The sequence below is a fragment of the Myotis davidii genome, unplaced genomic scaffold, assembly GCF_000327345.1.
Source record: "Myotis davidii unplaced genomic scaffold, ASM32734v1 scaffold290, whole genome shotgun sequence".
Lineage (NCBI taxonomy): Eukaryota > Metazoa > Chordata > Mammalia > Chiroptera > Vespertilionidae > Myotis > Myotis davidii.
Window position 1 is genome coordinate 3,743,350 of NW_006285049.1, and position 23,377 is coordinate 3,766,726.

The following is a 23,377-nucleotide window of genomic DNA, read 5'->3' on the forward strand; positions in this document are numbered from 1 at the left end:
ATCTTTCTTCTATCATTGACAGTCCCTCTAGGTTGTGGGCTGCTTGCCTGTGTTCCTGAGAAGCATCTACGGTACCAGTCTATAGAGTGTGTTTTCTTTAGTGAATTACCGGTATGTTTACCGGTAATAAACTTGCACTGTTTTATGTATATGTTTGATTACATACAGCCTTGTGACAGTTTTCCTGCATGTCATAAGCATTTGAATATAAATTAAAATGTTAAAATCAAATCTGATATTGTTTTACCTTTTATTTGGTGTGTGGAAGGTGTGCGGAAGAGGGGGTAGTCTTATACGGCGAGTATATAACAAACTGTATTTTGAGTGGAAATGTTAGGGGGTCGTCTTATACGCCGACAAATACGGTACAATTATTTCAATTTAACTACTGAGGGAGATCCCAAACATATAAAACTACATTTTCTATAATAATGTTCATTTCTACTGAAAACTCCAATTCAGCAAGAGGACCTAAATAATCAGTAGAAATATATTCAACAAGATTATTTTTCTGTTTATGGTGAGAAGAGAAGGGAAGAAAAATAACAAGCGTTATTTCAAAGCTAAAATGACAAATTAGTCTTATATAAGAATATTTGAGTTAGCTGAACTATATAGGATTATCTATAAGAAACTAAATTCAATACTGAAATCTTTGGGTTATAAGTATATATGAGAAAGAATAATTCTCATTTACTTACACTACCTTCAAAGAATGAAAACTATCTTTCAGTGTGTGATGTACAAATACAAAACAAAACCAAAACTGAACTAAAAAACATTAAGTTAAGGTATCTAAAAGCATATCAAGTGGAACCAATTAATTTATAAATCATAAATCCCCAAAGCAAAGAGTATACGTATAGATAGAGGTTAAAAGGAAAAAGTAATACCTCTACTTTCAGCCAGGATAGAATAAAGTGATAAAATTTTATGTAAATTTGGATGTACAACAAAAGAGTAAGAGAACTGAAAATGGCAACAATGAAAAAATACATATTTTCCTAATATTTAAATCTGTTTAAGAGATAACTTTTTAAAAATTAACTACCATGTAATGCTTAGTTTACAACATATATAAAAGTAACATGTAAGAAAATAATAGTACAAAGAGCAAGGAGGGAGAAATGTAAGCATACTACCATAAGGTATACATTACATGCATACTATCATTAGGTGGTAAACTATGGTAAGTTAAAGCAACCATTAAAACAAAGAGTTCTAACTAACCCAAAAGAAAGTAGGAAAGGAAAAAGAAACAAAGAGCAGACAGGGCAAATAAAAAACAGCAAGATGGTGGATTTAAGTCGAACCAGATCATTAGTTACATTAAATGTATATGGTCTAAACACCCCAATTAAAAGACTGAGATTGTCAGATTAAAGGGGGGAAAAAGAAAACCCAATTATATGGTGTCTACAAAAAATGCACTTTAAATATAAAGACACAAAGAGGTTAAAAGTAAAAGAATATAAAAGTACGCCATGCTGGCATTAGTCAAAAGAATGCTAGAGTGGCTATATTAAAATCAGACAAAGTAGATTTCAAGTCAAATAATATTACCAAGTATACAGAAGGCCATTTCTTGGTCACAAAAGGTTAATATCACCAAGAGGACATATGATCCTAAATGTTCATGTACAAAATTAACAGAGCTTCAAAAATATATCAAGCAAAACTATTAAACTACAAGGTAAAAAAGACAAATCGACAAATATACTGAGAAATTTAAATACTCCTCTCAATAACTGATAGAACAAGTAGACAAAAATTCAGAAAAGGTATAGTGGACTTTAACAACCCTGTTAAGTTATTTAACTTGATTAACATTTATAGAATACTTTAACAACAGCAGAATAAGCTTTCTTCTCAAGGGCGCAAAGAACATTTACCAAGAAAGACTATATTCCAGGCCACAAGTCACCTCTCAATAAATTTAAAGGGGCCCTAGCTGGATTGGCTCAGTGAACCTCTAGAGCAGCGGTTCTCAACCTGTGGGTCGCGAACAATGAAAATACATCCTGCATATCAGATATTTACATTACGATTCATAACAGTAGCAAAATTACAGTTATGAAGTAGCAATGAACATAATTTTATGGTTGGGGGTCACCACAACATGAGGAACTGTATTAAAGGGTCACAGCATTGGCCTGTGGACTGAAGGGTCCCGAGTTTGATTCTGGTCAAGGGCACATGCCTGGGTTGCAGGCTCAATTCCCAGTAGAACGCATGCAGGAGGCAGCCAATCGATGAATCTCTCATCATTGATGTTTCTATCTCTCTCCCTCTCCCTTCCTCCCTGAAATCAATAAAAAATATGTTTAAAAACTTTTTTTAGTATTTCCTACAACTTTTGTGATATACTAACTTAGTACAGTTTTGGTAATATTATTATACTTAAAATCCCTTTTTTCTTGAAATATTAATGTTTACTGCATGTAATATTATTATATTTTAGATCATTTTTCTTGAATTGGTGTTTACTGCATGTAACTATTATATTTAAAATCATTTTTCTTGAGATATTAAAAAATAAATTTAAATAAAAATAATTTTTTAAGGGATTAAAGACATTTAAAAAAAAGCTCTCTGCAGGGTGGGTAGAAATGGGAATAGAGGGGAAACAGAAGGGACACTTGGCAATAATGTCAACATTAAAAAATTTTAATTAAAAAAATGCTCCCCAATACAATGAAATGAGTAGTCAATAACAATCAATAAGATATTTGGCAAAATCCCTAAAATATGTGGAAACTAAATACTTCTATATAACCTATGAGTCATAGAATAAAGGGAAATTAAAAAGTATGTTGAATGGAATGAAAATAAAAACACAAAATATCAAAATTTGTGGGATGTCACTAAGACATTTATTAGGACACTGATAGTATTAAACAATCATAGGTGTCATCACATGCAAAATTTAAGTCAAGATGATCATACATTTAAATGTAAAACTAAAACCATATGTCATTTTACAGTATATCAAATCACATTGTATACTTCAAATATATACAATTATATCTGTCAATTATCCTCAATAAAGTTTAAGAAAACCTAAAACTATAAAACAACTAGGGGAAGATAATAGGAGAAAAGTATTTGTGACCTTGGGTTAGGTAAAGATTCCTCAGATATAACATCAAAAGCATAACTCTTTAAAAAAAAGTGTAATAAATTTATCAAATTAATAACTAATTAAAAAAAGATAAGCTACAGAATGAAAAAATATTTGTAAGTCACATATCTGGTAATATTCAGAATATATTAAAACAACTCTCAAAGTTGAATATAAGGAAAACTAGTAACTCAACTTTTAAAAGTGCACAAAAAATTTGAACTGACTCTCACTACTTATTAGGGAAAAGCAAATTCTCATGACAATAAGATAGCACTACATACCTACTATGACAGCTAAAATGAAAGACTGACCATCAAGTGTTGGTGATAATGTGGATCAACTACAACTCTTAATACACTGTTGATGGGAATGTAAAATGTTACAATCACTCTGGAAAACAGTTTGGCAGCTTCATAAAAGTTAAACATACATGTCCCATATTACTGAGCCATTTCACGCCTAGAGAAATGATAGTATATAAATCTATTAAAAAGCTAGTATTACAAATGTTCATAGTGGTTTTTGTAATAGCCAAAAATCAAGAAATAACCCAAATGTGGTATTATCCATACAACAGAATACTATTCAGCAATAAAATAAGAATGAACTTAAACTTTGATACATGCAACATAGATGAACTTCAAAACAATTTAACTGAGTGAAAGACAGCAGGCAAATAAAAAGCACATATTTTATGATTTCATTTATATAAAATTCCAAAAAAATGCAAACTAATTTGTACTAAAAAAAATAGTGCTTGCCTGGGGATAGGTGGGAGAAGGAAAGAATTACAAGGGAGCAGGAGGAGACTTTTGAGGGTAATGAATATGTTCATTATCTTGATTGTGGTAATGATTTCACAGATATATACACATATGTCAAAACTTACCAAATTGTATACTTTATACCTGTTCAGTTTATTGCATATCAATTGTTTTTTATAAAGCTGTTTTAAAAATCACATAGGAGAATAAAAAGACAAGCAATCGTTTCTGAGAAACTATTTATAAATCATACATCTGATAAAGAATTTATCCAGAATATTTGAAGAACTCACAAAATTCAATAAGAAAACAACCAATAAAGAAATGAGCAGAAGATATGAACAGATACTTCACCAAAGAAGACACATAGATAGCAAATAAACATAAAGATGCTTACCATCATTAGTCATTTAGGGAAATGCAATGAAATACTACACAACTTTTACCATGGCTAAAATTTAAAAACAAACAAACAAGGATGAGGGGCAACTGGAACTCTCATACATTATTGATAAAAAATGCAAAATGGTCCAGCCATTCTCAAAAACAGCTGAGCAGTTTTTTTATACAATCCTATATAATAAACGCCTAATATGCTAAGTGTCCGGTCATCCGGTGAAAGGTTGACTGTTCAACCAATCAAAACATAATATGCTAATGATATGCTAAGGCCACTCAACCACTCGCTATGATGTGCACTGACCACCAGGGCACAGTCGACCAGTTGCTATGACGTGCACTGACTACCTGGGGGCAGACACTCCAACCAGTAGGTTAGCTTGCTGCTGGGGTCTGGACGATCAGGACTGAGCAAGATGGGCCGGTCACACCCTGGAGCCCTCCTGCAGTCCTTCCCCAGCTGGCCAACCTCCCGCGTCCCTCCCCAGCTGGCCAGCCCGATCAGGACTGGGTGAGATGGGGCCAGACATGCTCCACAGTCCCTCCCCGACCCAATCATGCACTGGTGGGGTCCCTCGGCCTGGTCTGCATCCTCTCACAATCTGGGACCCCTCAGGGAATGTTGAAGAGCCGGTTTCAGCCTGATCCTGCAGGCTACACCCCTTGGGAGGGCGCCAGATGCAGGGCTCACAGCTGGTGAGCGCTGTTGCAGCAGCGCAAGCCTCTCCCGATTGAACTGATTGGGTGCAAGCCCGTGGCAGGCACAATGGGGCCAGGATGAGCAGGAGCGGCAAGTAGGAGCTGCAGGCGGCGTTGGACTGCGGGTTTCAGCCCGATCCCCACAGGCCACCCAGAAGGGCCCCACCCATGCATGAATTCGTGCACTGGGCCTCTAGTTAAATATATAGTCACTGTATAACCCAGCAATTTTATTCCTTCCTGTTTATCCAAATGTAGTGAAAATATAATAATGTTTCCCAAACATCATTTTCATCAAATAGTTTTACTAAAAATAGACACCACAAACATTACATCCTCATTATGTATCTATAATACTAAAAGGGTAATATGCTAATTAGACTGAACATCTTCCGGATGTCATTCTGGACGTCCTTTCTGATAAAGCCAGGGCCGGAGGGAAGCCTGCCCGGGTTCTGGGTGACTGCGGGCAGCCCAAGGGAAGCCAGCCCAGTCCTGGGTGCCTGCCAGAGGGAAGCCGGTGCCGGTAGCTGAGAGAAGGAAGGCCTACTGTTGCACGAATTTTCATGCATCGGGCTTCCAGTAGAATAATAAAGGTCAAACACCTTGACCTGTTTCAAAATCCTCCACAATCTGGTACCAATCTTTGGTCCCATCTTACCTACCAACAATCACATGCAGCAGTTCATTTATACAACTAAAACATCTTGTATATACCCTCATTTCCCCCTTTCCTCTTACCTAAGACAACCATCTCCTCCCCTCCACCTTTTTTCTAACTAAATCCAACCAGTCTAAATGCTAAGCTCAAAGCCTCTTCCATCAACTCCTCTCTACCCTCAAACCAGTGATTCCCTTCTTTTCTTATTTCCAATGACCCTTTCCAGCATTCATCCATTAATACTTTAAGCCACACATTAACTCCTACACATGCACTAATACTTCACTGTGTTATGATGACTATGATGAATGGGATACAAAGATACATAAAAGTCAAATCCCACTTCCTTAGGCTCACAGTGCAATAAGGGAGATAGACATGAAAAAAGTCATTATAGCTGGGTCTATAACAGAGGTTTAAATGAGAGAAAAGTGGGATCATAAAGGATCACTTTAGGCAGATTCAGGAAATGAGAAAAGGCTTTTTAGAAAAGATGACATTTATGTTAAGTTCAAAGATAGGTAGGAGTATATCAGGCAAAGAAGGGAAAGGAATTCCCGAAAGAGAAAATAGCACAGGCAAAGACAGAAGCAACGAAAACTTGGCATGTTTAGAGAACTATAAATAGACAAGCATGGCTAGAGTTCAGAGTACATTAAGTCTAACACTGACTGCCCATTTACCAAGCCTTAAAATAAATAATATTTAAAAAAACTATGCTATGTGTCCTCAAAGAATGTACAAGGATTCAGCACCCAGTTAATTGACACAATTAATTCAAACAAAACAAGCAATATTGAACACTTAATACTAGTATGAACCAGATACCCAAGATAAAGAAATTAAAAAGCACAGCTCTTGCTCTGAAGGAGCTAACAATTTAGCAGGAGAAATGGAGAGCCAGTGTATTGTGGATAGATTTTAAGGTATAATCTTTATAACAAAAAACTTGGGGAAAGCATCCTAAGATATTAATAGTGCTCATTATTTCCCTTTCTTTGTATTTTCTAAATTGTGTACAATGAACATGTGTTACTATACTTTAATAAGGAAAATAAAGCTTATAATTAAAAAAGTAATAAAACTTGATACCTGATGGGTTCTCAATAAGTATCTAAGTAGTCTCTGTTAATTAAAGTCTTGAAAGTTTTAGATTTGAAACTTTAGATATCCAAAATATGGCTACTAGCACCATCTCAAGAGCTATTAACCTCACTACTACAAACCACCATCATACCATTTTTTTCACCTGGATTATTTTATAAGCCCCTTAAACATGTCTTGCTGCTTCTGTCTCTGATCCATGACCCCTGCTGGCCCCCACATACACATCTTCACCTATTTACAGCAAAACACTCAGAGAGATCCAGATAATGACAATTCACTACTCAAAATCCTCCAGTGGCATCAGTAAAAGGCAAAGACCTTACAAAGGCCCTACTAAAATCTAGGAGTGGTGCTCTCTTATATCTCCGATTCTAATTTCCAACTTCTCTCCTCTTTGCTCACTAACTCGAGCCACTATGGCCTCCTTACTGTTTCTTGAACATACCAGGCATGCTCCATTACTGTTCGTTCACTCTTAACCAGATATCTACCTGGTTTGCTCCTTTATCTCCTTTGAGTTTTTATTCAAATGTCACCATCTTAGAAAAACTTTCCCTATTCACACTATCTAAAAACATAACACTCTCCCATTAGAAACCTTTATTTAAATAAAGGAAAAAATATCTCCTTTAATTTTCTCCCTGCATGTATTATTATCTAATATATACTCTGTTTTACTTATTTTTTTTCCCCTATCTGTCTCTTGACTTTAGCTCCAAACAGGAAAATATTTTCTCTGTTTTCATCACTCATGCATTTCCAGTGCATAGAATAGTGTCTGGCAAATGAAAAATAATCAATCAGGAAGGAAGGAAGGAAGGAAAGAAGGAAGGAAGGAAGGAAGGAAGGAAGGAAGGAAGGAAGGAAGGAAGGAAGGGAAGGAAGAAAGGGAGGGAGGAAGTGGGGGAATGGAGGGAAGAAGGGTACCATTCTGCATCATGCCTAAAAAGTTGGTCTCTGGAGGCAGAAGATCTGGATTAAATTCCAGCTCCCCTACTTTGTACTTACTGCAAGTTACTTAACCTCTCTAAATCTTAGTTTCCTCATCTATAAAATAATAATGATGGTATCAATCTTAAAGAATGCTTCTGAGGATCAGAATAATGCAGGTTGAGCACAGTACCTAGCAAACAATAAGTGTTCAATGAATGTTAGCTATCACTATGATAATAAACATTCCTAACTGCCAAAATGCCTCCACTGAGTTATCACATCATTCCCAGTATCCATCTTTTCAGAAATGGTAATTACCCTGCAAAATCCTTGGATCTTTACATTCTAGTTTGAAACACAATCCATATTACCCTGGATCAACTCTGACCTTACATAAAATTCTACTCTATTGTAGCTTGTAAAGAGAAATGGGGAGATATTAATCTATTAGTGTCTACCTAAAAAAATGTTTTTAAGTGCTTTATAAAATTGCACAAAATGCTATAATTATCACAATGTTAATGCATATTCTACAACTAAAACTGACTCTTGGTGCTTGTTTCATAAAACCACACAAGAAAAGGTTAAGGAAACTTAGGGCCAGATCAATATAATGCCATATGCTACCAACTTTGTATTATAGAATTTTTCAAGTCTTCCAGAACTTTCCAAATTAGATTTTCCAATGCTTTGAGGCTCACCTTATCCACATGAGCTCATTCTAGTAAATACCTTCCCAGAGACAGGGGCTCTGATTCAGGTCAACTACAATGTATTAAATGTTAAATTAGGGGCTTTAAGAGATAAATAAACATTTTATTAAAAAGTGTTTGATCCCAAAACTATGTTAATGAAATAAGAGCAGTGAATTATAATTCACAAAGCTAAACTATAATCCTGACACCACTACTTATTAACAACGGTACTCAGAGGCTTTTTTTCCTCATCCTGTAAGATAGGATTATACCCATCTTGCAGAACTGTAAAAAATCCAATGAAATAAACATCTGTAGAAATAAACTATACTACAAACTGTACTGTAGCACACAAGTTTCATTATAAAAAGATACAGTGAAGAAACTTAAAATAAAAAAATAATCCTACAACTACCCCAATAATTTTCATGTTTTGCTTATTTCCTGCAAGTTCTGTCTTCATATACTTTAAAAAAAACGTAATCATGCATTTGGAGGAAGACAAAATAGCATGATTTTTCTAGAGGTATATGACCCAGGTTCAAATATTAGCTCCTGAACTTACTGTATGTCTCCCTTTGTCCTGTTTATATAACATCGGGATAACAATACAGGGAGGTGTGAATTAGAAATTAGTTATTATAAACCATTTAGTACAGTGCTTGGCACATGACAAATTCAACAAATAGCTAAAAGAATCAAAATATAAACTTTGTAGTCTATTTTTTGAAAAAATCTGTCAAACATAAAAATATCATAAAATTCTTTTAAAAGGATTCTTGGATTTCCTATATTAACTATTTTAAAAATAAATCTCCCTACCACCCATTTGTCCACATACTTTATAATGTATAACATTATCTATCTATTGCTTCATACTTCCAGTAGAGGTCTCCATCTAAAAAATAATGTACAGAACTGAAAACTTTAAATTACTATTTCCTGGTTATTAAAAACACACATACACAAATTAGTGGCCAGCTTTATCAAATATGGAAGTTTAAGTTTTTCCAAGCAAAACATTTAAAATGAGGAATATATGAAGTAAAAAGGTATTTTTCCCTTATGGTTGTTATATGTTTTGCTAACAATTCTCACCTGTCTTATATAAACACTAGAAGCCTGATGCACAAAATTAGTGCAAGGGTAGGCCTTCTTTCCCCAGGCTGCCGACACCAGCTTCCCTCTGGCACCCAGCAGGCATCAGGGACCCGGGCTTCCCTCGAAGCCCTGGCTTCCTCCAGAAGATCGTCCAGAAGGACAATTAGCATATTATACTTTTATTATTATAGATAATCCCTTGGACAGGAAGGGGGAATAGATAAGACTGTTAGATACAAATGATAAATCAAGGGTATATTTATCACCACTACTGGACAACAATTTAAAACCTATTCCTTACAGATGGTGTAAGTCAGTAGAATCATCTTAACATAAAAGTAAAAGTCACATTTTATAGTAGCAAAGAAATCTGGCAATCTTCTACATTTACCCTTTCTTAATCAGAATGGAGTATCAAAGGCAGCTCTGAATTAACTTTTAGTTTCCCTTCCAATCATTCAGTAATAGTGATCTTATGCAAGTTTATTATCCGTATTCAGGCCTACCAGAAAAAAATATCTTTATTTATAGCCTATTAGAGAAAGCATGAGGCTGGATAACCTTCTTAAAATCCCCTGTTTTGCCCCACCTGTGGCTCAGTGGTTGAATATCAACCTACGAACCAGGAGGTCACGGTTCGATTCCAATCCGGGCACATGAGGGCTTGGGCGTGCAGGAGGCAGCCGATCAATGATGCTCTCTCATTGACCTACCTTCCTTCCTTCCTTCCTTCCTTTCCTTCCTTCCTTCCTTCCTTCCTTCCTTCCTTCCTTCCTCCCTCCCTCCCTCCCTCCATAGAAAAAAAGTTTTTTTTAAATCTCCTTCAGTTCTAAGAATGATACTATGATTTGAAAGGTTCAGTAGTCATATCCAATTATTGCTAACTGCATACTTTTTGCTCCTATCTTATTAACCTAATTTCAGGCTCAGTACACACTACTACTAGGCCTCTACAAAAGATTGAATTTGCATATAATACTAATATCTACCTCAACTTAGCCCTTTAAATTCGTAAGACTTGATAAATATAGTTAAGATTTAGTATGCTCAGGAACTGATCAAGAAACTATCAAGCAATTTGCTTAAAGCTAATAAATAGTGCTGCATGCATGCATGCATGTGTGCACATACACTCATCCACTTAAGCTAACCCCTATAGCAGGGGTAGGCAACCCCTGGAACGCATGCCAAACATGGCACGCCAGTAATTTTTGCTGGCATGAGAAACCCTCTCTTATAATCTTCCATTTACAATTTTTTTCTTAATATCGACTTTTTTATTTTTCAGATAAATTCAGTGTAGGTGCATCTTAGATAAATAAATAATTTTACATAACAAGTTATCTTAAAGACCATAGACATGGATTGACGAGAGAGAGGAAGAGCAATTTCTATGCCTCTGCCTTAACTCTCCCAGCCTTCCTAGATCTGACCAGTGTTTTGGTTTCATCCACATACGCTTGTGAATCTTTTAAGAGATATCGAGTAGGCGTAACATGTTCTCAAAAAATTAGGGTTGGCACGCAGAAGAATTTTGAGTCAGAGATTTTGCTGGTTTTGGCACGCACTCACAAAAAGGTTGCCCACCCCTGCTCTATAGTTTATAAAGAGGGAGATAAAGAAGAAAAAGGGATATTCTAATAAAATATCAAAACTAGACTTTATTATCAAAATTTATATCTAATTCTGAGGATCTAATATACAATGCAACGTAACACATTTAATTTAGTCATAATGGATTTAAATGGAGTCACCCAAACAAGCATATAAGATTTCTGATGTAACTAAAAGATAAATTTGCTTTTCATTTCCACAGGCTGGATACCCTAATAAAGAAGACTTTTAAACTAAAATAATTACTTCTTACTTGGGTAGAATATTAAAAAAAAATCAAACAATAATTAAATCATAGTTTGCACTAGTTTTAATATGAAAATCAAGCAATAAATTAAATTATTGCCTTGTTTTTGTATAATGAGTGATGCAATGACCAGCAAAGAATGAAACAGTAAAATCTGCTTAATAAACAGATAGAATAGGAAAGATAATTTATATTTGTTACCATTTTAGCTGGAACATGAGAAATATTCACATCCAAATATAATCCACAAAATGGGATTTAAAATTTTTAACATTTGATCTAGCTCCGCTCTTGAATATAGATAATAAAGAAATAATTACAGATTTTAAAAATTAAAACCAAATGCTAGTAGATAAAACATATAAAAAAGTCACTAAATCTGATTTCTAAGTCCAATACTATTGTTCATTCAATAAACAGATATAGAAATACTATACTAGTATTAGTAAGAAATGCAGAATTAAGACTGCAGTAAGAACACATAGCAGGCAGTATCTTACTCAATGAGGAAATACTAGAAATACCAAACTAAGATTAGCATCAAGTCAAGGAAAAGATGCCCTCATCTTCTCAACTGTTAAACAGTGGCCAATACAATTAGATAAAAGAAAATAATTAAAGGAGTAAAATTTAGAGAACAAGTAAAACTGTCCTTATTTGCAGATGACGTGCTAGTGTCTCTAAAATTTTTTAAATCAATAGTAAAACATACAAACAGTAAAACAGTTAAGACAGATTACAAAAATAAAAAACCTTTCATATAAAAAAATGATAACCAATTAGAAGATATAATGGAAAACATTTGCAATAGCATCGCAAGCATAAAATAAGTATAAAAATGATAATATACTTAAGAATAAACTCAAGAAATGATGAAACTCTATAAAATTTTAGATTCTTCAGTGACACAAAAAAATTTGAATAGCCCAGCTGCTGTGGCTCAGTAGTTGAGTGTCAACCTATGAACCAGAAGGTCAAGGTTCTATTCCTGGTCATGGCACATGCCCGGGTTGCGGGCTCGATCCCCAGTGTAGAACATGCAGAAGGCATCCAATGAATGCTTCTCTCTTATCATTGATATTTCTGTCTCTCTCTCCCTCTCTGAAATCAATAAAATACATTTTTTAAAAAAAAAATCACTGAATTTTTTTAGCACCATACTTTAGTGATGATATAGCTTCAGTATGAACACAAAAAAGAACTGCAAATCTTTAACTCTACTTAGCAGGTTTCCTGTTTGTAGTGGTATGTGTATAACAATTCTGAAAGTATTCTCTTATGTATTATAAAACTGACAAAATGAGTAGTGGGAATTAGGATTCTCAATGCAGATGAAGGGAAATACATGGAATGGAAGAAGGCATCAAGGGGACTTGTGTGGACTAATAATTGGTGATATCAATACAGCCTTATGGTTTTCAAAATATGTATATTTATATCTAAAATAAACAAAACTTCCTAGCTCTGTCCTCTGAAAGGGCCTAAGTAACAAGGAGCATACCTACTACCCAGATCTTCGTTTCCATATACCACTCCATATGAAAAGGAATCCAGACTCCTTGGAGAAATAGCTGATGCTAAAGAGCTAGATAAGCAAAACACAAATTGAACCTGGAAGATCTTATCTTGTCAGAAAGCAAGAAAAGAACTCAAAAATAATGGAAACATGTGAAAAATTCATAGAAGCCACCTTAAAAGGGCTCATAGTGGTCAAATTTAAAAAGCCAAATGCATAACATCATGGATTTTAATCCATTGTGCAAAATAAAAATCTAATAAATAAGAATGAAAATTCTTTTCTTATCATAGATTGCTAATAAATGTAGAAGGAATAATAGTTAGGAAATAAGCATTGTACATTCTTCATAACTAATTCAAGCAAGAATCATCAATGAATGTTGAAATTACTGGGTAAAAGTTTGATGGTGAGCAAGATATTTATATAGTCTCAAAGCATGTTCCCGCAAATTACTTATTAATTATAAAAGAGAAAATGGAAACTTCACAGTGGAGAAACCAAGAGGACACCACCTTAACCAAAGTTAACATTAGCACTAATGGGACAAAGTGACATCACACGCCTCCTGTCAAAACTGTTTAACTTAATCTAATCCTGAAAAACATCTGACAAATCGAAATTTTATAATTGTAGGCCTACACTATTAAAAAATGGTAGTATCATGGAAGGCTGAAGAACTAAAGATATGTAATACAAGATCATGGATTAGAAAGGTGGGAATGACTGCTAAAAAAGACATATTTGGGATAATTAGTAATATTTAAATAAGCTCTGCATATTAGATAATACAATTATATCCATGTTAAGTTTTCTAAATTTGATAACTGTACTATTGTCACATAAGAGAATGTTTTTATTCTAAGGTGATATACACTTATATTTCTGAGTAAAGGGCATTAATCCACAATTATATCAAAGGATTAAAAAGTAGTAACACTAATAATAATGTATGTGAATACACACCCACTATCACATAAAAAGAGAAAAATATAAAGTAAATGTGGCAAAATAACAATGGTTGACTTTAATGAAGTGTAAACATGAGTTCACATATATATAACAAAAAAACAACTTAATTTTTAAAAAAACATGGCAAGGAAAAAAGGTTCACCATTTCTCTTACCAATAGATATTTTACTACTAGACTGAATTAATACATTGCAATATGGAACTACCTGGAAAAACTACTCAGAAATTCCTAAGTTTTTTACTTTAATGGTGCAAACTAAAAAGATTATACCAAAGCACTTATGCACTCTTGACCTATTACTTGTGAGTGCACTTGGAGGTACAGCCTAAGGTACTAACTACTGTTTATGAAGCACTAAGTGGTCTGATTTGAGCTCAAGTACACTGAAAATTCACTTAATCTATAAACCATTATGGAAAGTGTGATCAACCTGGGCATTATTACTGACAAATTTAAATTCAGCCCCATCTCTAAAGAATTTTAAAAAGTTATGTATTTTCTGCATAGGGCCCTAACTTAGTCTCTATTTTGTCCTATTTTAAAAGAATGTCCCTACTGACCACATGTACGTTTAATATTTTACTTACTTAAAATTAACCAATGGACAAAATAAAATTTCATCCAAAATGACTAAAGATGAGTATGTCATGATTATATACTAAGCATCATCTTTGTGCACATAGCAACTGACCATTAAACACTGTAAGACTTTACCAAACAGTAAAAAATCAGAAAGATAAGAATTGTATACTTTCCATATCTCACAATAAGAGGTATGTATATTCAAACAATGGATTCTTATATAACTTCATTTGAATATTGCTTCATAAAAAGCAACATTTTAATTGCCCCATTATATGATAATAGAAACAAAGGTTAACATACCTAGAACATGAAATAGTACTTGAAGATATTTAACAACTATGGATAATGGAGGATTATGTATAAGACAATGCTTTGTAAAATGTAAAGCAGGTCTATCACCAGGGAAGGGAATGGAAAGATAAAGGGGAGAAAATGTGGCCTGAAAAGATATAAAATATACTTTCCTAACTGGCAATTATGGCTGACACTTAAAATGGAGAATTGAATATAACCTACAACCTTTTTTAAAAAGAAGTAACTCATATGCTTCAGAAGAAAAGTTGGAGTAGTGTAAATACATTTTTTTCTAAATGTTATTTTCCTAAGATTGAGTAACAGCAATTACTTCTGAAATTTTAAATGATAAAAATAAAATGTCACGTATGAAAATGGTCTAAAAAATGAAAACAAAGTGCATTTAACAAAACAGGCTATTGTTAGTTTTTTTTTATAGGCATTTATACAATGTAAGTTAACTCCCCTAAGCAGTACTAAGATAGATCAACAAAATCCTCACAGAGAATAAAAGCATTCAGTAAATTCAATAAAACAAATGGTATCCCACTTGTAGAGAATATTATTAAGTACTATGTATAAAAAAAAACCCTAGGTATTAAGGAAAACTTATTTTTAATTAATTTTTTAAAATCCAAATAATACAGTTAGGATAAGTTTGAATTAGCAGTCTCATTTACCCTTTTCCCCATTAACTGAAGTGGAGCCCTGTTATTTCTCTCTAGAGCCCAGAGACAAAATATAAGGGTGTGTCTAGGGCTCTGCTTAGAGATGACAGGTGCAGCCTGAGCAGGTGCCCTAGACCAGATGTCACCTAGAAGTTTTGTTCTGGATGTGGCCTTGGCCAACATGTTGATGCCAAGTTAAACCAGTTATCTCAGCAACTAAATTGGTTTCATTACAATACTTAGATCAGCTGTTCTCAAACTTCAGCATACTTAAGGATCACCTGGGGCACACATTTTAAAAATACAGTGTTTCAGACTATTAATATCTAAAACTACTGATCAATCTTTGCACCACTAAAGCAGGACAACTAAACATCATACACCTCATGATCTACAAAACACAGTGCTACCTATTAGGAATACCTAAAATATTGAACCTGAATGTTACCAACCTTTAGATCTAACTATCAGTTTTCAGGAAATAAATATAGGGTACAGAGGAACAGGTTAATTGACACTAGGAGGAAGGGATCAACCAAATCCAGAATTCGGGACATTCTAAAGGACAAAAGAGCCATTACTTCAACAAATCAATGGCATAATGGGAAAAGGAAAAGGAACTATTAAGAACTAATGAGATAAAACAGAGAAAACAAATTCAGCCCCACTACGAAATTCTCTTTCAGTAAGATGTGGAGGACCCTGCAAACACTGACTTAGACAGTAATAGAATGTATAGCCTTGTCATTTTTGGTCAACAATTCAGAATGTGAAGCTGTTATTGCAATGTATTTCATCAACAGAGTATATCCTATATAATAAAACCCTAATATGCAAATCGACCGAAAGGCGAAATGACCGGTCACTATGATGCACACTGACCACCAGGGGGCAGAGGCAACCGGCGGCGGCAACTGGAAAGCAGGGCTGGCCAGCAGGTGGCACCAAGCCACCAGCCAAGTTGGGTGCCAGCAGGGTTAGAGATCAACCCACCTGCCGATTGCTCCACCTGCCGATCGCCCCACAGATCAGCCCTGATCACGATCACCAGCCAGGCCTAGGGACCCTACCCTATATATTGGGAACAGTCTCTTAGATTTAAAAATTAAAACCTGGCAAGGCTACTCTAACATTGAAAAAACAGGATGATGCAGCGATGATATGCATGGACTCTGACTTGCACATTTTGTGGTCAGCCCTGATTCAGACACTTATAACTGTGTGACAAAGCCAATTACTTAACTTTTCTCTGCTTCAGTTTCTCTGCCTATAAGATGGGGAAAATGGTACTATCGCCTCAGAAGGATCATGTAATGTACTACTTTTTATCCACTGAGCCAAACTGGTTAGGGCTGTACTACTTTTTATAATCAGGGGGAAAAATTGTAGCTGGCCATACAACAGCAAGATGCCTTTCACCTGTATGAAGTGTCCTGGATTGGGACGGGGATGTCCAACTGCCAGTTCAGGCACGATCCCCACGGGTGCAGGCCGGGCTGAGGGACACCCCTCCCCCCCCCCATGCACAAATTTCGTGCACTGGGCCTCTAGTATCTTATAGAAAGGTATTAATTTCTAATTTACAACATAATATGCAAAAAGTATCCAAGCACAAATTTGTTTTGAAACAGAAAAATATATATTAGACTCTATTTTTAATAACATAATTCTTGGAAAGTTTAATGAAATTCATAGATAACCTGAATAAGTGGCAATTTACTCTAAACCAACTATTTATTCCAGGTCCCCCAAAATTTTATTTAGTAAATTTATTTAAACACATTTTATAATGTAAAATTTGGTTAGAGCATTGTCCAGATATGCCAAGGTTGAGGGTTCGATCTCCGGTCAGGGCATACAAAAGGCAATCAATGATTGCATAATTTAGTGGGACAATAAACTGATGTTCCTCTCTCCCAAATTAATAAATTTTTTAAAAATCTTAATCATAGTCACGTTTTCATCAAATTATAGTTTACCCATTAGAGAAAGATTTTATTTCCCAAACTGTATTCCACAGAACTCAGCAGGCGATCCTCAAACACAGGGTTTCACACCACACTCTGGTGATGTGTGGTAGGTGTTTGGGAAACACCATTTACTATGGGTAGGGGTAGGGAGGTAGTGTTTTTCCAGATTGTCAACAGTTCCACAATGCATACTAACAAACTGAAGTCTCTAAAAAGTCCTGCAATACAGTAACCAAGTTTAGCTTTATTGCTCAAATTCATTTAGCTTTTTTCAAGGAAATATAATGACATTTCAGGAAAACGAGTTTTTAATATAATACAAATTGGGAATTTCTACTCTAATTGATCCTGAATAATAAAGAATGTGGTGATGATGGTAGTGGCAGATCAACCCTGCCCCATATGTCTCTCTAATTCCCAATTCCAACAAACCCTATTTTTACCAGTAAACCTTAATGCGGCCTATACCACTCTGAAAAATAAGCAATAAGCAGCCTTTACCAAGTAATAAGTACTCTACCTACAAATATGTATTGGAAACTTGTTTGCTGACTAATGCACCTAAATTCCAATGAATTAAGGTGTTTGTTTTCTTTCCTTTCCAACTTCTAATATCATTTAGTTTGGGAACATCAGAGTCACAGAAGAGATATACTTGTCTATCAAAGTTATAGTGGATGTCACACACGACCAACTATGAAAATACTGAATCCACAACAGAGTAGAGGTGGCATTATAAAAGAGTACTCCTATTTAGAAACAGACATTTTTTGTTAACATCTGAGGCAGAAAACACAAATGCAAAAAAAGCATATAAACACTTTTGAGAGTGAAGAGTTGTTAGTTTGAATCTTCAGTGAAATTTTTAACTTCAGTAAACTATCTATCTTAGAAAGAGATTTGTTTCTTCTTCGGGGCAAATTTAAGCTGCTTAAAATATGGTATGACATAACACTAACCTAGCTGAGCTGTGATCAGTCTTTCAACTTTCTCCACTTTCTATTCTTCCTTTGAACAAATCTGCATGCTCTTTAAAGTATAACAGAATATCAGGAGATATCAAAATCAGGTTTGTTCAAAATGAAAGGATACAGTTTAAAAAATTAAATTTAAATACATATATGAATAATTTATTTAGATACAGTTGTTCTTCCAGTCTCCATATTATTTTTACTTTCCTTCCTTGAATAAGGAGAGCAATCTGTTTATAAATTTTATCAACTCACAAACTCAACATATTATTTGCATATTTATCACAATTTTCAAGCATTCTTTCACTTAACCTCAAGTAATTCATGAAAGGTTTTCTCTTAAAAGAAGTGATCTACATGGTGGACACTAACCACAGAACACATGAGTGTATCCATCTATTTAACTAAGAAATGTAAACTCTATAACTTAGGAAGGGCTTTATCAACCAAGGGAAACAGAATAAACTTACAATGCAACTGAAAATTCACAATGGTGGGTGGAATTCTACAATTAAGTCTCTGACTATTCTAAAGGTATGAGTAAAAAAAATCATTTAATGTGCCCAACTGGCGTGGCTCTGTGGTTGAGCATCGACCTCTGAACCAGGAGGTCCCAGTTTGATTCTGGGTCAGGGCACATGTCTAGGTTACAAGCTAGATCCCCAGTAGGGGGTGTGCAGGAGGCATCCAATGAATGATTCTCAACATTTATGTTTCTAACTCTCTCTCTCTCTCCTTTCCTCTCTGAAATCAATAAAAATATACTGAAAGAGACAGGGGAAAGAAATAAAATTGCTTAAAAAAATTATTTACTATTGTAAGAAAACCAGTAATGTATAAATTTGTACAGTAAGTTTTTAATGTCTAAGATATTTTACTTCCTTTCAAAAAATCAAATTTTATAATGTATACATCAAGTTAGCCTTGACTATAGCTGTACTACTGGAGTCAGTAGGTTAAACAAAATTCTTCAAGTAAGTATTTGAAATATTTACCTAAATCTTCATACCAAGGCTTCAAATTCTTAATGGAAATAAGAATAATATTTTTACCCCCAATCTTAATACCAAAACAGAACAACAACAACAAAAATTCACAGAATAAATAAGGAACACAATGGGTTTAGATACACTTGGGCATAAGTTTAACCATATGTAATTTCCAATTATATTTTAATTTCTTAAAATAATTTGTGACTAACAAACTGAATTTATAATAGATTAAACATTAATAAATACCCGTAAGGAATACAACCTTTCTGTCCAACTAATCAATGCCCCAACGCCATTTTGATTTTTTTTGCTCTTTAATTTCTCCATTTATGAAATGTAATACATGTCCTCTACTGTGAAATTATACCTTATTCATTTACACTTTAGGGATAACCTAATAATAAACTTTTGTGGAATATATTGAGGTGTACATCCCAAGAAAGGAATGAAGTGCAAACAAAATATGTAGACATCATGGATGATTAATAATCAATTTTTAAAGAGTACTTTTACACATCAGTAAACACATTTTTAAAATTAAATGCCAGCATTGAAACAAATAATCATTTCAATTTTAGACTTTGAGAAATCTTTGTAGGCACTCTACATGTTTGATACAATCAAGCTAACTTTTGGCAGATCACTAAATTCAAGTCTCTATATTTAATGACTATGTATGTTTGTATCAAAATAAACATTAAAATGTTAGGATATATACATGGCCAGCATGCTAGTTTGATCTTACTTATCTAAATGTCTGTAATATCATGAAGATATATCATAAAATACTAGGCTAACAGCCATTCTTCAATTAATCTATATATATAAAAGCCTAAGCGACCGTTTGACCGGTAGCTATGATGAGCATTGACCACCAGGGGGCAGACGCTCAATACACAGGCATGGAAACATGGAACAGACTGATGAATCTCAGAGGGTAGGGGAAGGGGGAGGGTGGGAAGAGATTAACCAAAGATCTCATATGCATACTAGAGGCCCAGAGCACGAATTCATGCACTGGTGGGGTTCCTTGGCCTGGCCTGTAGGGATTGGGCCGAATCCGTGCACTGGGCCTCCGACATCCCCCGAGGGATTCTGGATTGCGAGAAAGCACAGGCCAGGCTGAGGGATCCCACTGGTGCACGAATCTGTGCACCGGGCCTCTAGTAATAAAATAACAGAGCAATGTCAGCAAATACTAAACTTGTAGAGTAAATGAGAACTACCACATGTAAGGACAGTCTTATAAGTCAAATTATTTCACCTATGATTTATAAAACACATTATCTGCTCATCGGAAACTATGACATTCAATTTGATATATGAAAGAGGAAACTTACAAAGTCACTTGATTACTATTTCTTACTATGAAGAGACACTTTTATAGTTAAGTAACAGAATCACTGTGAAAGCTTGGCATCCTGTCTGCCAGTTAAGATTTTTCAGAGGAAGGTGTAAAATCCAGCATAATACATGTCCTCTACTGTGCAATAGTATACGACTATGAAAAAAAAATCTTTCAAGTTTGGTAGTACCCAATTTTTGACCAATGTATTTCTTTAAAAACCATGCAAATCTTCACATGGTTTTATTTTCCAAAACAAATGCCCAACCTTTTTCCTAGTAGCCTAGCTACAACCCTGCAAAAACAAACCTAGAGAGTGACATCTGAAGGGAAAACGTTTAGCTAAAGACAGATCAAAAAGCAGCTTCTAATAAGAACATAAAGTTCAAATTGATCTGAGAACCATGTAAAAAGTTGCAAACCTTGAAACTATCTAGTTAAAAATACCTATAAGTATAACCAGTGGATATGATCTCAAGACAGAAATCAAAACTGGAAAAACAATATGTAACTTGTAAAAAATTGGAAGTCTAAAACTCTGTTAGAATGAATGTAAATTCTTCAGAAAAACACACCTCTCATGAACCATATATATTATATAGTACCTTACGGATATTAAAGTTCAATCATTCAATCAATTCAGTAAGCATCAGGCATAACTTTAAATGTGCATTTTAAACAGTCTAAAATCCAAATGGTTCAAACTGATGAGCAGAAAGCCAGGATATGTATTAAGAGTATTCCTCTCAATATTATAAATGAAAATTAGCAAGTGAATATCACTATAAATATAAAGTATCAACTTACCATATTATTAAAGCAATGTTTTGGAGAATAATTTTGTTCTACTTTGCTTTCAGTTTTAGTCCTTTATCTAAAAATGTACTCTAACACACATCACAGACACACAGTAGATAACAACTAACCATATATTTTCTAGACTTCTGTATAGCTCAGTAACTACCCACAAAGTTCTGTGAACTCTTCAGCTTCAAGCCTGAAGTCAATCTATGAGAGCCAATAGAAAGTACACCTGTGCAATTACTACATTCCTATTTCAGAATGCTAAACGTAACACAGACTATCCACACTATTACTATTACATTTGGAGCAATAATAAATGCCAAGCTCAAATTATGCAGAAGCCACATTATTTTAAAAAGGCCATCTTATAATATCAGTATTATAAAATACTAAGTATAAAGAGCAATATTTTAGTTTTAAATAACCACCACCAACTAAGGGCCCTCTATGGCTAAGTAAACATTAAGAATAAAAGAGGACCTCATAATAAGTTACAATATAAAAATATTTCTAGGAAAACAACTGGTTAAAAAAAAACAACAAAAAAAACCCGGTCACAAAATATACCACCTAAACTTATCACATACCAACTGAATAAGAAATTTACTTTGTCAAATAAAGTCAAAATAAAGGGGAGAATGGAAGAAAAATCCAAATCATAGCATTTCTTTTCACAGTATCCCTAATTCTCCTAACTATATAATAATCCTTTTGAATGTTTTTAAGTGACTTGATATTTAAAAAAAAAAAAATCAATCCTGGTCACCTCAGGCACCAGCATGTTATGCTATGTAGAAATATTGCACTGAAAAACTACTCAGTGACAAGGTTCCACACAAGAGATTTCATTTTATAAAAATCTTAAAAGTCACAATTTAAAAAGACAAAGAAGTTCCAAAACAAAGAAAAAATTTTCCCAAGGGATACAAAGTTTCATTAACTATCTTAACTCTTACTAAACATCACCTTTCTGCCCCTCTTTGGATATCAAGCAATCAATAACAATGTCACAAAAGAATGTTTATCAAGATGGAGGTAGGGTGTCACCTGTAATGATTCCGTATAAAAAAATGTAAACAATCTTAAAATAGGTGAGGACAGCTCCCACCATCCTAAAACCTCACTCTGTGGCTATTCAATGTTTCCCAGACTAAAATTAACATGAGTTTAGAAACTGGTGTGCAAGGTTTGGGGTGTGTGTGTGTGTGTGTGTGTGCCCGCGCGCTATTTTTTATGGTTAAAAACAAATCTCCCCATAAGTCCCTCATTTCCAAATACTGTTCAAGAGTCACTACTACTCACCGCAAGTAATACTGTTTTAAAGCAAAGGCAGCGTTAGAACAACTTCTGGGAAAGTTGAACTCTTCAACAATTTCTCCCCACTGATTCTTCTCAGAAACCTGTTAAAAACACAACCACGCTTGTCTGCAAATGCACAACCCAAGAAAACTCTAACCTAACCATGAAATAAATACCCATTCTACAGAGATCTGCAGATACCCAGGCATCAATGGGCGTTTCAGATCGACCCCTACGAGCTACCAAGCAGCAGAGCCTGCTCGTATGTATCCCTGTTTGCACCCGAGAGCCCTGGGTTTTGCAGCACTTGGTTTTTTTTTTGGGGAATAACCAATCGCAAGTCCCGCTGTCGCCCCCTTTTAAATCTCAACGCGGTCCGTTTACACGGAAAAAAAAAGAAAAGAAAAAGAAAAAAAAAGTTCCGAAGGATCAATAGTGTTCCGGACAGCGACGCCCGCAGGGTCTGGGGGGGCCGGGGCCGGGGCCGACTGCGCTCCCTCTCCCACATCTCTCCATCTCCATAGGCCCTTCGTGAGGCCTACAGCTCCTGCCTAGCCTTGAAGCCTAAGATGGCTATTTGGAGACAGGTCCGGGTTTCTTTTGTTAGCGGCATAAA

At 34.8% G+C, this 23,377-nt stretch overlaps 1 protein-coding gene across 2 annotated transcripts in view; it reads right to left on the minus strand.

The window, feature by feature from the left end:
* ARID2 (AT-rich interaction domain 2) overlaps positions 1–22,922 on the minus strand; it is a 190,179-nt gene extending 167,257 nt beyond the window's left edge. The window contains exon 1 of one of the 2 annotated variants that reach the window (XM_006755528.2): positions 22,765–22,918. The gene's annotated coding sequence lies outside the window, so the exon portion shown is untranslated. Of the gene's footprint in view, positions 1–22,764 lie in introns of both variants that reach the window. The other variant, XM_015558619.1, reaches the window with a different exon arrangement.
* Positions 22,923–23,377: the final 455 nt, after the last annotated feature.